Source organism: Sus scrofa, chromosome 17 (genome assembly GCF_054392235.1).
Source record: "Sus scrofa isolate SSC_HxYL_T2T_F1_AM1 chromosome 17, Sscrofa_HxYL_maternal_Yorkshire_Landrace_v2.0, whole genome shotgun sequence".
Classification (NCBI taxonomy): Eukaryota; Metazoa; Chordata; class Mammalia; order Artiodactyla; family Suidae; genus Sus; species Sus scrofa.
This window is the reverse complement of record NC_139399.1, coordinates 28,571,476-28,584,635: the sequence shown is the minus strand read 5'-3', so window position 1 is coordinate 28,584,635 and position 13,160 is coordinate 28,571,476. Positions and strand designations below refer to the sequence as shown.

At 35.9% G+C, this 13,160-nt stretch overlaps 1 long non-coding RNA gene across 2 annotated transcripts in view; it reads right to left on the bottom strand.

Moving 5' to 3' along the window:
- The window catches only part of LOC110257461 (uncharacterized), a 590,814-nt gene that overhangs the window by 427,423 nt on the left and 150,231 nt on the right, over positions 1 to 13,160 (bottom strand). The gene's annotated exons all lie outside the window — the stretch shown is intronic.

Here is a 13,160-nt window from a genome sequence, read left to right as displayed (position 1 = left end):
GTGACAGTGTCTCCACTTGAAAAGTAATTGCTCCTGGCTTAGGGCACAGTAACTTCAGGGTGGAAAATACATTCGGAACAGCAAGTGCCAAGAATGCTTCTAATCCAACTTGAGTCCCTCCTATATCATTTTAGGGAGGCAGGTAGGATAAAAATAATTCTAAAGAGCATTATTTATTACACCACAGTGTAGTGTTTGTTAAGTGTATTCTCTTCTCTGTTTCTTTTGCCTCTTTCTCACTTTCAAACTCTCTCTCTTCCTGTCCCTCCTTCTCTGTCTCTTGTTTCTCTTTTTTTTTAAATGGCTACACCCACAGAGAAACGAAAATGGCCCTATCAAATCTCATTTAGTAATTGGCCCTAATGCAGACTGATATAAGCAGAGCGAATACTTAATTACTTAATCACATTTATTCTTTATTGCATTTAGCAATTTAACCAGGAAAAGGCCCAGGGGTAACTAGAGCAGCCTTTGAAAGATGTCCCCTCCTCCTCCCTCTCACCAGGAAGGTATTTCCTCCTATTGGAAAGATCATTCGAGGATAATTCTGAAGGTCTAGGCTCATGAGATTATCCATAGGGAAACAAAGGCTTCATGCTTGTGGGTTGCAAAAGATGTCTTCTGGTCTTGGGTGGGCTCATCACGCAGGTGGGTGTCACTGACTACTGGGTGACTTAGGATGGGCTTGGATGGGTTGCTTTAGCTCTACTCTACACATCTCTCATCTTTCATCCTCCAGTAGGCTTGCCTGGACCTGTTCACATACACCAGCATTTTTGGAACCTCTTCTTGCATGAAGTTTGCTAACATCCCCTTGGCCAAAATAAGTCATATAATATAATAAGAGTCAGACAGGAGGAATTAGTGGGGCCAATAATGCAATTAACCTGCCACAAAGGTCAATTTTCTTCCTGGACCCTGAAAAATAGAGGATATGAGCAAAACTTGCCTCCAGAGAAACTGACAGGGAATCATCATCCTCAGAAAGTTTCACCCAAGCCATGAACTTTTTGAAGGACAGCTTGTCCTCAACCTGAGTCTTCACCAACCTCAGCTTGCTTTTCGATAGTTGTTTTGCAGGAAGGGGGGACCCCTTCCAAGGCTCGAGAATGGGCTCTTGTCTAACACTCAGAAATGAATTATCCAAGGAGACACACCTGCTGACAAAGCAAAAGACTTTATTGGGAAGGGGTGTCTGGATGGAGAGCAGCAGGGTAAGAGAACCCAGGAGAACTGCTCTGCCACATGGCTTGCAATCATAGGAAATGGGTTAGTTTATGGGTGGTCTCTGGCCAATCATCTTGTTCAGTCCATACTTGGTCTGACTCAAGATACTTTTCAGTGGTACATGTGGCTCTCAGCCAAGATGGATTCCAGTGCCAAGGATCCTGGGAGGTTGGTCATTTCCCTCCTACTGGTCCCTCCCAAATCCTCCTGGTTATTCTTCAGGGTAGCGCCATGTTCTTTAGCAGGGCCTCCTGTTGTGACACAACACATTCAAGGGGCTATTATCATATCTAGCCAAGGTGGGCAGTTTTAGTCAATGGTCCCCTGACAGCTGGAGCATCTAATTGCCTTGCATCAATTTTTACAAGGAGAAAGAAGCAACCACAAAGAAGCAAGGTCCTTTGTCTAACATTGCATTTATGACATAAAGGAAGACAATCAAGTGGCAATGCCTATAAAGATATATTTCTTCTCAGGGATAGAGAGAGCTTTGGGGAAAAAGGCAAGTCTCTGATAACCGCTGGTTGGGAAGTGTTGATCCTTGATTTGCATAAGCTGTGGACATCTCCTTTGAATTTTAGAAAAATTGGAAATTGAGAAGGACAGATACACTGCAAGGGAGCAGCTAGATTTCTGAGGCACAACAATAAATACTAAAAAGCCTTGATGTGGGGTAATAAAATGTCCTCATGATTTTCATATTTTATATTTTGGTACATCCCTTTTATTGTTTTAGTGTGTGTATGTCCATGTGTGATAGTCACACAACAAACTTGATATATAATTTTATTTGGGTTGGTTCCACAGTGTTACATTAATGCATGTTTTTGCATTCCCTGCTAGAAAACAGGGCAATAAATCTTAGGAGATTCATACCTAATCTGTGTTGCCATATGAGAATGAAATGCTGGAAGTTCTGCCCATATTTTAAGCTGCCTACTTCCTTAATGCATTGTGTCATGTTCTTAGCAGTCTCTCCCATATAAGATAGGCTTTCAATGTGCATGTCGGCTTGGGGAAAATCTTGCTCCTATGTATTAACTGCTGACTCCTTTAATCCTGTTAGGATTTAATTTCCCTTGATTGAATGCAGTGTTATCACCAGGTGCTGAGTGGCCCTTTCCTATCAGAACATATAAATCCTGTTAGTCTTTCCCAGAATCCACATGTTCCAGAGTCTTCTGAGGTCAGCCTCTTCTGAAGGAGGATTTACTCTCAGCTTCATCCAATACAGAGAGTGAAAGTCAAACTTTTGGACACAGATGTCTTGTTTATTTGTGTCTGGCTGAGATGTGGAAATGAGGCCTCTCTGTCGACAGCCTGTGAGAGTCCCAGAGATTTTTAATCACCTCTGCATTAAATAACAAGTTCAAGGAGTTGGAAAAGCTTTAAATTCAATTCAAAGGTGTTCATTGATTAGCAAGAGACTGACTCATAAAACTCTGTATGGTTTTCAGTTCTTCCAATTGTATCAAACAAGGCATTTTCATTTTATATGTGTGACCTACTTTAACTACCTGTCCCAGGAAGCTCTTAATGGCAATTGCTGGGATTTGTAATGAAATCAATTTGCAATGTTCCCAGTGTCTTTCGTCCTCAGTGAGAGTGTCTTCCTGTTCCCAGCTTTGTCTTTCTGCATCTCATCTGTTGGCCATTTCCTGCTAATTACTTTCCTTCACTGGACCAAAAAAAAAAGCCAATTCTGTTCACAGTCGGTTTTGCTACTCGTTAGCACCTCTAATTATTTTTTTCAAAAGTTTGATTTAAGAAGAAATTATTGGATAAATTGAGGTGTTTGGGCATCTGTGGAGTTCAGGCATTAATTAAAATAAATCCAGTTTACCAGCAATCAAGTTTGGTATATATACTGATAATTTTTAAAGCTCTAATATAACTGTTTCGCTGACACTGAATTGTTCACCGTATGTGGACTAAATATTCTGCAAAATGCTGTAACTTAAAGATAATTCATAAAAAATATTTTCCAAAAGCAATAAGCATTTATGGTCAGATGTTTTATCAAATATCTCAAACTCATGAGTTCCTATTGTGGCTTAGCAGGTTAAGGATTCTATTAGTATCCATGAGGACACAGGTTTGATTGATCTTTAGCCTTGCTCAGTGGGTTAAGGATCCAGTGTTGCCACAAGCTGTGGTGTAGATCACAAATGTGGCATAGGTTGTAGCTACATTTGCAGCTGCAGCTCTGATTTCACCCCTAGCCTAGGAATTTCCATATGCTGCAGGTCCAGCCCTAAAAAAAAATGAAAAAAGGAAAAAAAATCTCAAACTCAAAAGCACCTTTACAAAAGAATTGGCCAAGTGGTGTGTGCAGATCCCAGGACCCATCTGAGTGGGGAAATCCAGCTTTATTAAGCACAGACATTATTTCTATGTAGGAATGTTTATCTACTGATGTCAAGAATTCTGATTAAGAGGACCTAGAATTTTGGATGTTTATGGTCTATCTCAGTATTTATAAATGTTAACCTTCAGACTAGATTTAAAAGTGATTAACCCACTATCTTTTCTATGTATTTACCTTTCCAGGGAGATTTATTCTTTCTTATGTGTTCTTGTTACTAATTAGCACCCTTTCCGGCTTAAAGAACTTCCTTTCACATTTCTTGTAAGGCCAGTTTAGTAATCTCCTTTTGTTTTTGTCTAGAGAACACTTTCTCTCGTTCTTGTTTCTGAATGATACTTGGTTGGAAGTTTTTTCTTTCAGAACTTTAAATATATCATGTCACTCCCTTTTGGCCTGCAAAGTTTCTCTTGAAAAATCTTTGTCTTCTTATTCCTTTTTTTTGGTCATGCCTGTGGCATGCATAAGTTCCTAGGCCAGAAATAGAACCTGCACAACAGCAATGACCACAGCTGCTGCAGTGACAACACTGGAGCTTTAACCTGCTGCAGCACCACAAGAGAACACCTTCTGCTAGTCTTATGGGGATTCCCTTGTATGTAACAAATTGTTTTCTTCTTGTGCTTTTAGCAATCTCTTTGTGTTTAATTTTTGACATTTTAACTATAATATGTCTTAGTATAGGTTTCCTTGGGCTCTCTTTATTTGAAATTTTCTGAGCTTCCTGAATCTGGATGTCTAGTTCCTTCCTAAGGTTAGAAAAGTTTTCAGCCCATTATTTCTTCAAGTATGTTTTCTTCCCCTTCCTTTCTTCTCCTTCTAGTACACTATGACATGAAAGTCCATATTATGCTGTGCCGTACATCTTTTAAGCTGTCTTCACCTTTAATCAGTTTTTTTTAAATTATTGCTGATTTGATGGGCTAACTTCAAAAGTCTTCTAGTTGACTGATTCTTTCTTCTGTTTCATCTAGTGTGCTGTTGAGCCCTTCTAGTGTCGAGCCCTCCTAGTGTATTTTCCGTTATTGAATTCTTCACCTCCATGACTTCTATATGGTACTTCCTTATATTTTCCATCTCTTTGTTGAAATTCCCATTATGTTCATCCATTCTTCTCCCTAATTCAGTGAGCATCTTTATCACCATGAATTTGAGCTCCTTATTAGGTACATTACTCATCTCCATTGCATTACAATTTTTTTTCTGAGGTTTTATCTTGTTCTTTCCTCTGAGACATATTTCTCTTCCTTCATCTTGCTCAACTTTCTATATGGGTTTTCATACACTAGATAAAAGAGTCACCTCTCCTGGTCTTGAAGGAGTGGTCACATGTAGGAAATGAACCTTTTCACTCAACCTTGCTTCAGTTCCTGGTTGTCTTTCAAACCTCTGTGCTTGTCCAAGCAGCCTATTATATTTTTAATAGCTCCTAGTAGTTGAGTATGTGACAAGACCTATCAGTGTTTCAAGAGCATGATCTGAGAACCTAGAGGTAGGCTGACTGGAACCAGACCCTCAGGCATCAGCTTCTAAAAGGATGAAGTATATAATAAATACAATAATAAAAGTATGAAAAACTTTCCAACAAACAAAAGTCCAGAATGAAACCACTTCACTGGTGAATTTTATCAAACTTTCAAAAAAGAGTTAATACCAATTCTCAAACTCTTCTTCTTTTCACAAGAAAAGAAAATCACAGGCCAATATCTCTAAGAAACATAAATGAACAACAAAATTTAACAAGATTTAGCAAAACAAACTTAATGATATGTCAAAAATATTATGCACTATGATCAAGTAGATTTTATTCCAGGGATGCAAGCCTATTACAACATCTGCAAATCAGTCAATGTGATACACCATATTAACAAAATGGAGGATAAAAATCATCTTATCATTTCAACAGATGCAGAGAAGCATTTGACAAAATTCAACATCCATTTATATTTACTCTTAACAAAGCAGGTGTAGACAGAATGCATCTCAACATAATAAAGACCATACATAACCTATCCCACAGCTAACATCAAACTCAAAAATGAAGAGGTGAATGAAAGCTTTTCCTCTGAGATCATGAACAAGACAAAGATGCCTGTTCTCACCACTTTTATTCAATATATCACTGGAAATTCTAGCCAGAGCAAATAGGAAAGAAAAAGTAATAAAAGGCATCTGAATTAGAAAGGAAAAAGTAAAATTGTCATGATTTACAGATTACATAATATTATACACAGAGAATCCTAAATACTCCATCAAAAAACTATTAGAATAATAAACTAATTTTGTAAAGTTTCAGGATACAAAATAAATATGCACAAATCTGTTGTGCTTATACACACTGATAATGAATTATAAAAAAGAGAAATTAAGAAGACAATCCCATTTATAATTGCATCAAAAACAATAAAATACCTGGGAGAAAATTTAACCAAGGAGATAAAACCACTGTATACTGAAAACTATAAGATATTCATTCAAAAATTGATGAAGACACAAATAATGGAAAGATAGACCACTATCTTACACCAAACAAAAATTAATTCAAATGATTTAAACATGAGAATGTAAGACTGGAAACCATAACATTTCTAGAAGAAAACACAGGCAGTGGGGCCCTTGACATAGGACTTGGCAAAGATTTTTATTTTGATTCTGATACTAAAAGTAAAAGCAACAAAAGCAAAAATATGAACAAGTGAAGCTACCTTAAAATAAAAAGCTTCCACAAACTAAAGGAAACTATCAACAAAATGAAAAAATCAACTTAGCGAATGGGATAAAATATTTGTAAATAATACATCTGATAAGGAGCTAATATCCAAAATATATAAAGGACCCATATAACTCAATAGCAAAAAAAAAAAAAAAAACTGATTTCTAAAATGGGCAGAAATTCTAAATAGACATTTTTCTGAAGAAGACACATAGATGGCCAACAAGCACATGAAATGATGCCCTACATTATTAATTATTAAGGACATGAAAATCAAAACCCCAATGAAATATCACCTCACTCCTACTAGAATGGCTATTATAAAAAACAAACAAACAAACAAGAAATAACAAATGTGTTGCTGAGATTGTGGAGAAAATAGAATCCTTGTGCACTGTTGGTAAGAATGTAAATGGGTGCAGCCACTATAAAAACCAGTATGGAAGTGCCTCATAAAATTAAAAATAGAACTACAAGGTGACCCAGCAATTCCACTTCTGCATATTTAACCAAAGAAAATAAAACACTAATTTAAAAAGATAGATATACTCCCATTTTAGCTGCAGCATTATTTACACTAGCCAAGATATGGAAATAACCTAATTTTTCAGAGACAGATGAATGGATAAAGAAATTGTGATTGATATATATATATATATGTATATATACACACACACACATACACACACATATTTCACAATTATATATATAATTATATATATTTGTCACAATTATATATATATAATGTGTATAAGATATTATCAGCCATAAATAAAGAAAAAAATCTTCTCATTGATGACAACATGGATAGACCTCATTGATGATAACATGGATAGACCTCAAGGGTGTTAAGTGAAATAAATCAGACAGAAAGTAACAAATACCACATGATCTCTCTTAAATTGTAGACTCATATATGTATGATTTTATATATATATATAATATTAAGTTCATAGATGCAGAAAACAGATTGGTGGGGATGGATGGAGAAATAGGTGAACTCTTATTTTTTTTAAGTTTAAATAAATTGAATATAAAATAAAAATAAAAGTAGATTTTGAAATTATGGACTATGTTTAGTCTTTGCAAAGAATAGTTGTAGATCCAATGATCATTGACAGTTGGCAAGGTGTTTCTTATTGCCTCCTGCAAGACTGACTGTTGAGTTCTCATTGGGCTACAGCCTATACACCATAGTCCATGTATTGTACTAGAGATGGTTCTCATTGCTTGACTAGAAATCTAATACTAAATATCGGGCTTAAATAAGGTACACTAGACCAACTCAGAAGTTGAAAGCCCATGCCAGCTGATGAAAGAGATGGGCCTGGAAGCCATGCAGAACTCTAAACAGAATAAAAAAGTTGGAAGAGAGAATTGCAGAGATAGTAGGCAAAGCAAAGCAGAGGTGAGGAAATATAAACCCCAGAAAATGGAGACACGTGGTTCCCGGTAGTTTTCTAGTTCTTTGATTATTTTCCACTCACTAGGGTGTATTTCCTGCACTGAGATTTATTATCTTTCCATGTCCTTTAATATTGCCCCCTACACAATAAATACATCAGGAAAAAACATATAAGAAAAAGGTTAACAGAAATAAGTCTGGTATAATGATATTAAAATGAGTCCACAAAAATCTTTAAGATCAAAACAAAAGTGAAAATTAGAAAAGATCTTTGAATAATGATTTAAAAATATAAAACAGAAAAATACAAAATGCTAAATACTAAAATTAAATATAAAAATATACATGCTAAATACTATAAAGCTCTAAGTTAAAATGGAGATTGAAGCTGGAGTCTTTTCCTGGCCCAGATGACAATGGATCACATATTTGTTGGCTCATGAGGGAAAAGAGGGAGATTCAAGATTCAGAGAGGCTAACTTTGGTCCCCATTTAGTTGTAAACATTTTTTATGATGTATTGTAGTTTTATGTATTTCTGGCCACAGTGATTTATGGATTATATTCTCTGAAAGAGTCAAAACCATATAATACTTATAAAGTTTTGTAATGAGTGAGTTGGTACCAGGTACCTAATAATATGGCTTCAAATTATATAAGGAAATTTGACAGATGTAAAATATAGTACAGACTAACACATACCCATAATAAGATTTTGATATAGCTCTCAGTATATGATAGAACAATTGGGCAAAAAATTAGTAAGAATATAGAAAATGTAAACAATTTGATGAATATATCTGACCTGATTTTCATGTTTAGAATACTATACCCAACATCTAAATTAATATTATTTCAAGTGTACACAAAACACATAACAAAATGGATCATATGATTAGCTATAAAACAAATTTAAACAAAGTTCATGGACTAAAATCACACTTAGTTTGTTCTCTGGTCAGACTAAAATTCAGGTGAAACTCAATAACCAAATCCAACAAATAAATAAACAAAACTAGGAGATTCTTTTATCAGCGGAGATTAAAAATTGACTCCTAAGTTATAAATGGGTAAATGAAAATCAAAACATTTTAAAATAAATGATAATAAAGATAAGACAAGGAGTTCCTTGGATCCAGCGATATCTCTGCTATGGTGTAGGTTTGATCCTTGGCCCAGCACAGTGGGTTAAGGATTTGACAATGTGGTAGCTGTGGCAGATTCAACGCCTGGCCCAGGACCTTCCATATGCCCTGGGTGCAGCAAAAAAAAGAAAAAAAAAAAAAAGGCAAATTAAAATTTGTAGGACATATCTCAAACTATGATTAGAGGGAACTTTGCAGCCACAGATTGACAGAAAAGAAGAAATACTGAAAATCCATTATCTAATAAACATTTATGTCAAGAAGTTCAAAAAGAAGAGCAAACTAAACTTGAAAAAATAGAGAAAGGAGTAAAGATTAAGGAAGAAATTAAAGAAGAAAAAGTAAATATAAAATAGAACCAACCAAGCCAAAAGTTGCTTTTTCGAAAAGAACACAAAATTGATGAACCCCTGTCAAAACAGATCAAGAAACTAAGAAAAGGGTGCAAAGCACCGATACACAGAATGAAAGCTAGGGCACCACTGCAGAAAGTAAAAGATAATATACGAATGTTATGAAGAACTTGGGGGCAAAGTTTTGCTTTGCTTTTCTCTTTTCTGATTTTTTTCTTCTTTATTGAGATGACATTGCTTTATAACATTATGTAAGTCTGATGTGTGCAACGTGATATTTGATTTCTATACAGCTCATAGTGGTCTCACTACCCACAATTTAGTTTTCCATCCCTCATCATTAAGTGGATTTCCTTTGCCCATTTCACTGTTCTCCACCTCTTCCAGGCTGGTAACCACCACTCTGTTCTCTGTATCCAAGTGGGTTTTATTATTATTACTATTTTTAAAGTGTTTATTTTTATAAAGTTTTTAAAGGTTACTTTCTATTTACAGTTATTACATGGCTATGTTCCCTGTGTTGTACAGTATATCCTTGAGCCTATCTTACACCCAACAGTTTGTACCTCCCACTCCCCCACCCCATCTTCTCCCTGCTGATAATCACTAGTTTGTCCTCTATATCTATGAGTCTCTTTCTTTTTTGTTCATATCCACTAGTTTTTCTATTTTTTATATTCTACACATAAGTGATATCATATAGTATCTGTCTTTCTCTGTCTGACTTTGTTTTTGTTTTTGGTCTTTTTAGGGCCACACTTGCAGCATATGGAGGTTCCCAGGCTAGGGGTCAAATCGGAGCTGTAGTTGCCAGCCTACACCACAGCCACAGGAACTTGGGATCCAAGCCACATCTGTGACCTACACCACAGTTCATGGCAATAATGGATCCTTAACCCACTGAGCAAGGCCAGGGATCAAAGCCGTATCCTCATGGATACTAGTTGGGTTTATTAACCACTGAGCCATGATGGGAATTCCAGTCTGACTTATTTCACTTAGCATAATGCCCCCAAGTCCATCCATGTTGCTGCAAATGTATGGCAAAATGGGTAAATTCCTGGAAATATAAATCTTACCAATTCTGATGTTTTTAAATTTTTGATATGTAATTGAAAACTTTTCCACCCAAACACACAACTCTGGACTACAAATTGCTTTACCTGTGATTTCTACCAAATGTTTAAGGAAAAAATAAGATCCTTACTACACAAATTATTCCAGATAATAGAAAGAGAAGGAAGTCACCTTGTTTCTTTTCATGCAGCCAGAATAACCTTAATATCAAAACCTAAAGACATTATAAGAAAGGAAAAATTATGGGACAATTACTCTCATAAACATTGATGCACACCTAAATTAACAACCAAAACCTAGCAAAATACAACTAGAGTAATAATATGTCATGGCAAGTTGGAGATTATTCCAAGAATGTACGAATGGTACACATTCAAAGTTCAATCAATAACATTTACCACATGGAGAGAATAAAGGATTAAGCATTTGGTGAAACTCAATATTCACATCAAAAAAAATCATTGGCAACTAGGGATCGAAGTGAACTCTCTTAATCTGATAAAGAAGGTGTAAACAAGCTGCTTTCCTATGATATTGGGAAGGAGATAAAAATATCTGCCTGGGGGAGCAGGATCTGCCACCCTAAAGTAGGTCTCTTTGGCATATTCATTATCTCAAGCTTTTTTTTTTTTTTTCCCCCCTAAGAAACAGCAGACATGGGAAAAACTCTGGAAACTGAGTCTGGGTTATCCTTTTGTAAGAAACATGTCCATTTATAAGGGGAAATTTCCATTTGTAAGGGTGTCTCCCTGGATGTACTAAGGAGAGGAAGATCACCAGAATCTCTAGGTGGAGAAGGGAGGACTTAAATCTGCATGACAACCTATGCCCTGTTTACAGCGCAGTGCTTTCCCTGGTCCCAATTCAGGACTGACTCTCCCCACCCTCAACATTTTTTAGTCTTTTTTTCCTCTTTAGTTTCAAAGTGAGGGCTTCAGCCATTATGGTGAATTATTCAGTTCTCCTGGGTCTCTCCCCATATACACGTTATTAAAATTTTGTTTGAATTTTTTTCCTGTTGATCTGTCTCATGTCAATTTTATTCTTAGATCAGCCACAAGAACCTAGATGGTAGAGGAAAACGTCTTCCCAACACTGCCATAACTCTCAACCATTGCTCTACTGGAAGCCTTGCTACTGAACTAAGAAAGAATAAGTTCTCCTGTGGCACACTGGGTTATGGATTCAAGGGTTGTCAGTGTAGCAGCTTGGGTTGCTGCTGTGGCACGGGTTCAGTCTCTGGCCTGGAAGCCTCCATAAGCCATAGGCACAGCCAAAACAAAAAAAGAATAAGAAAAAAAAAAAGAAAGAAAGAAAGAAAGAAAGAATAAAACATAAAATGTGAAATAAAATAGCATAAAAGAATAAAGTTGATGAAGTTGTCATTATTTGTAGATGAAGTGATTACATATGTAGAAAATCCAAAGTAAAAATTAAAAATTAAAAATAAGGCATCCCCATTGTGGTGCAGTGGAAATGAATCCAAAGTGTCCAATGAGGATGTGGGTTGGATCCCTGGCCTTGCTCAGTGGATGGAGTATCTGGCATTGCCGTGAACTTCTGTGTAGGTCGCAGATGGCTCAGATCCCTTGTTGCTGTGGCTGTGGTGTAGGCTGGCAGCTGCATCTCTGATTTGACCCCTACTCTGGGAGCTTCCATGTGCCTTGGGTGCGACCCTAAAAAAAGGAAAAGAAAAAGAACCTAAAAATCACAAGGTCACTCTATGCAAGATCAAATAGGAGACTCATTTAATCCTATATTGCATCAAGAAAGAATTAGAAAATAATTTTAATGAATATCTTTCACTTAGACATTGAAGATTCTATACAATTCCTACTAGATTAGTTTTCTCTCTGTGATGGAGGAGATCATGGGATTGATGTGAACACAGTTCACTCTCCTGGGTTTATTTAAGGTTTTACTTACATAGCACATACTTATTCGTTATTCGTCAAAAGCACACGTATTTTTATCAAAGTGCTAATAAATGCTGAAATTTAATCAATCAAAAAAGGGATGCCACTTTGTAATAGCATTAAAAAAACAAACACCTATTAAAAATGTAATGAAGGATTTTTAAAACCTCTACAGAAAAGCCATCAATCCTTTATCATTTTTGAAGAAATCCTTCAAAAATGGAAAGACTGATTACTTCTTATATTGAAAGGCTCAACATATTTAAGATGCTAATAGTCTCCACATTAATTGATGGGTCCAATGAAATTAAAGATCCCTTTAAAAGCTGCCACATTTTTAGAGGATATTAACAAGCTGGTACTGAAATTTACATATGAGTAGGAGCAAGATCAACAATCTGTAAGACCAAACAGTCAGGTATAAGACTTATCCTCCCTGTTATCAAGCTAAAACCCCAGCAAATTAATCAAAGTGGGATCATCTGACAGACGGACAAACAGATCAATGGAACAGAATTTAGAGTCTAAAAACAGACCCATGCACACAGTTGATTTATGGCTAAAGTAACACAGTCGAGTCACAGATAAAGGATAGTTTTTCAATTAGGGGTTCTGGGTCAGTTGACTATCTAGATAGAAAAATCCTAAACTTTCCCCTATTACCAGCTACAGAAAATCAAGTCCAGGCTGATCATGACAGTAGAACAAAATATAACTGGTAACCAAAAAAACTTCTGAGATGTAATATAAGAAAATGCCTTCACATGACCAGGAGAGGGAAAGATTTGTTAAGCTAAAAGCACTAACTGTGAAAAAAAAAGGATAATTCAAAATTAATTATCATTAATCATAAAGAAGTAGATGCATAAAATGGAAATTGATTAAAATTGGAAACTTGTGTTCATCAAAATACACAAGTAGTTCCCGTTGTGGCGCAGCAGAAACAAATCTGACTAGGAA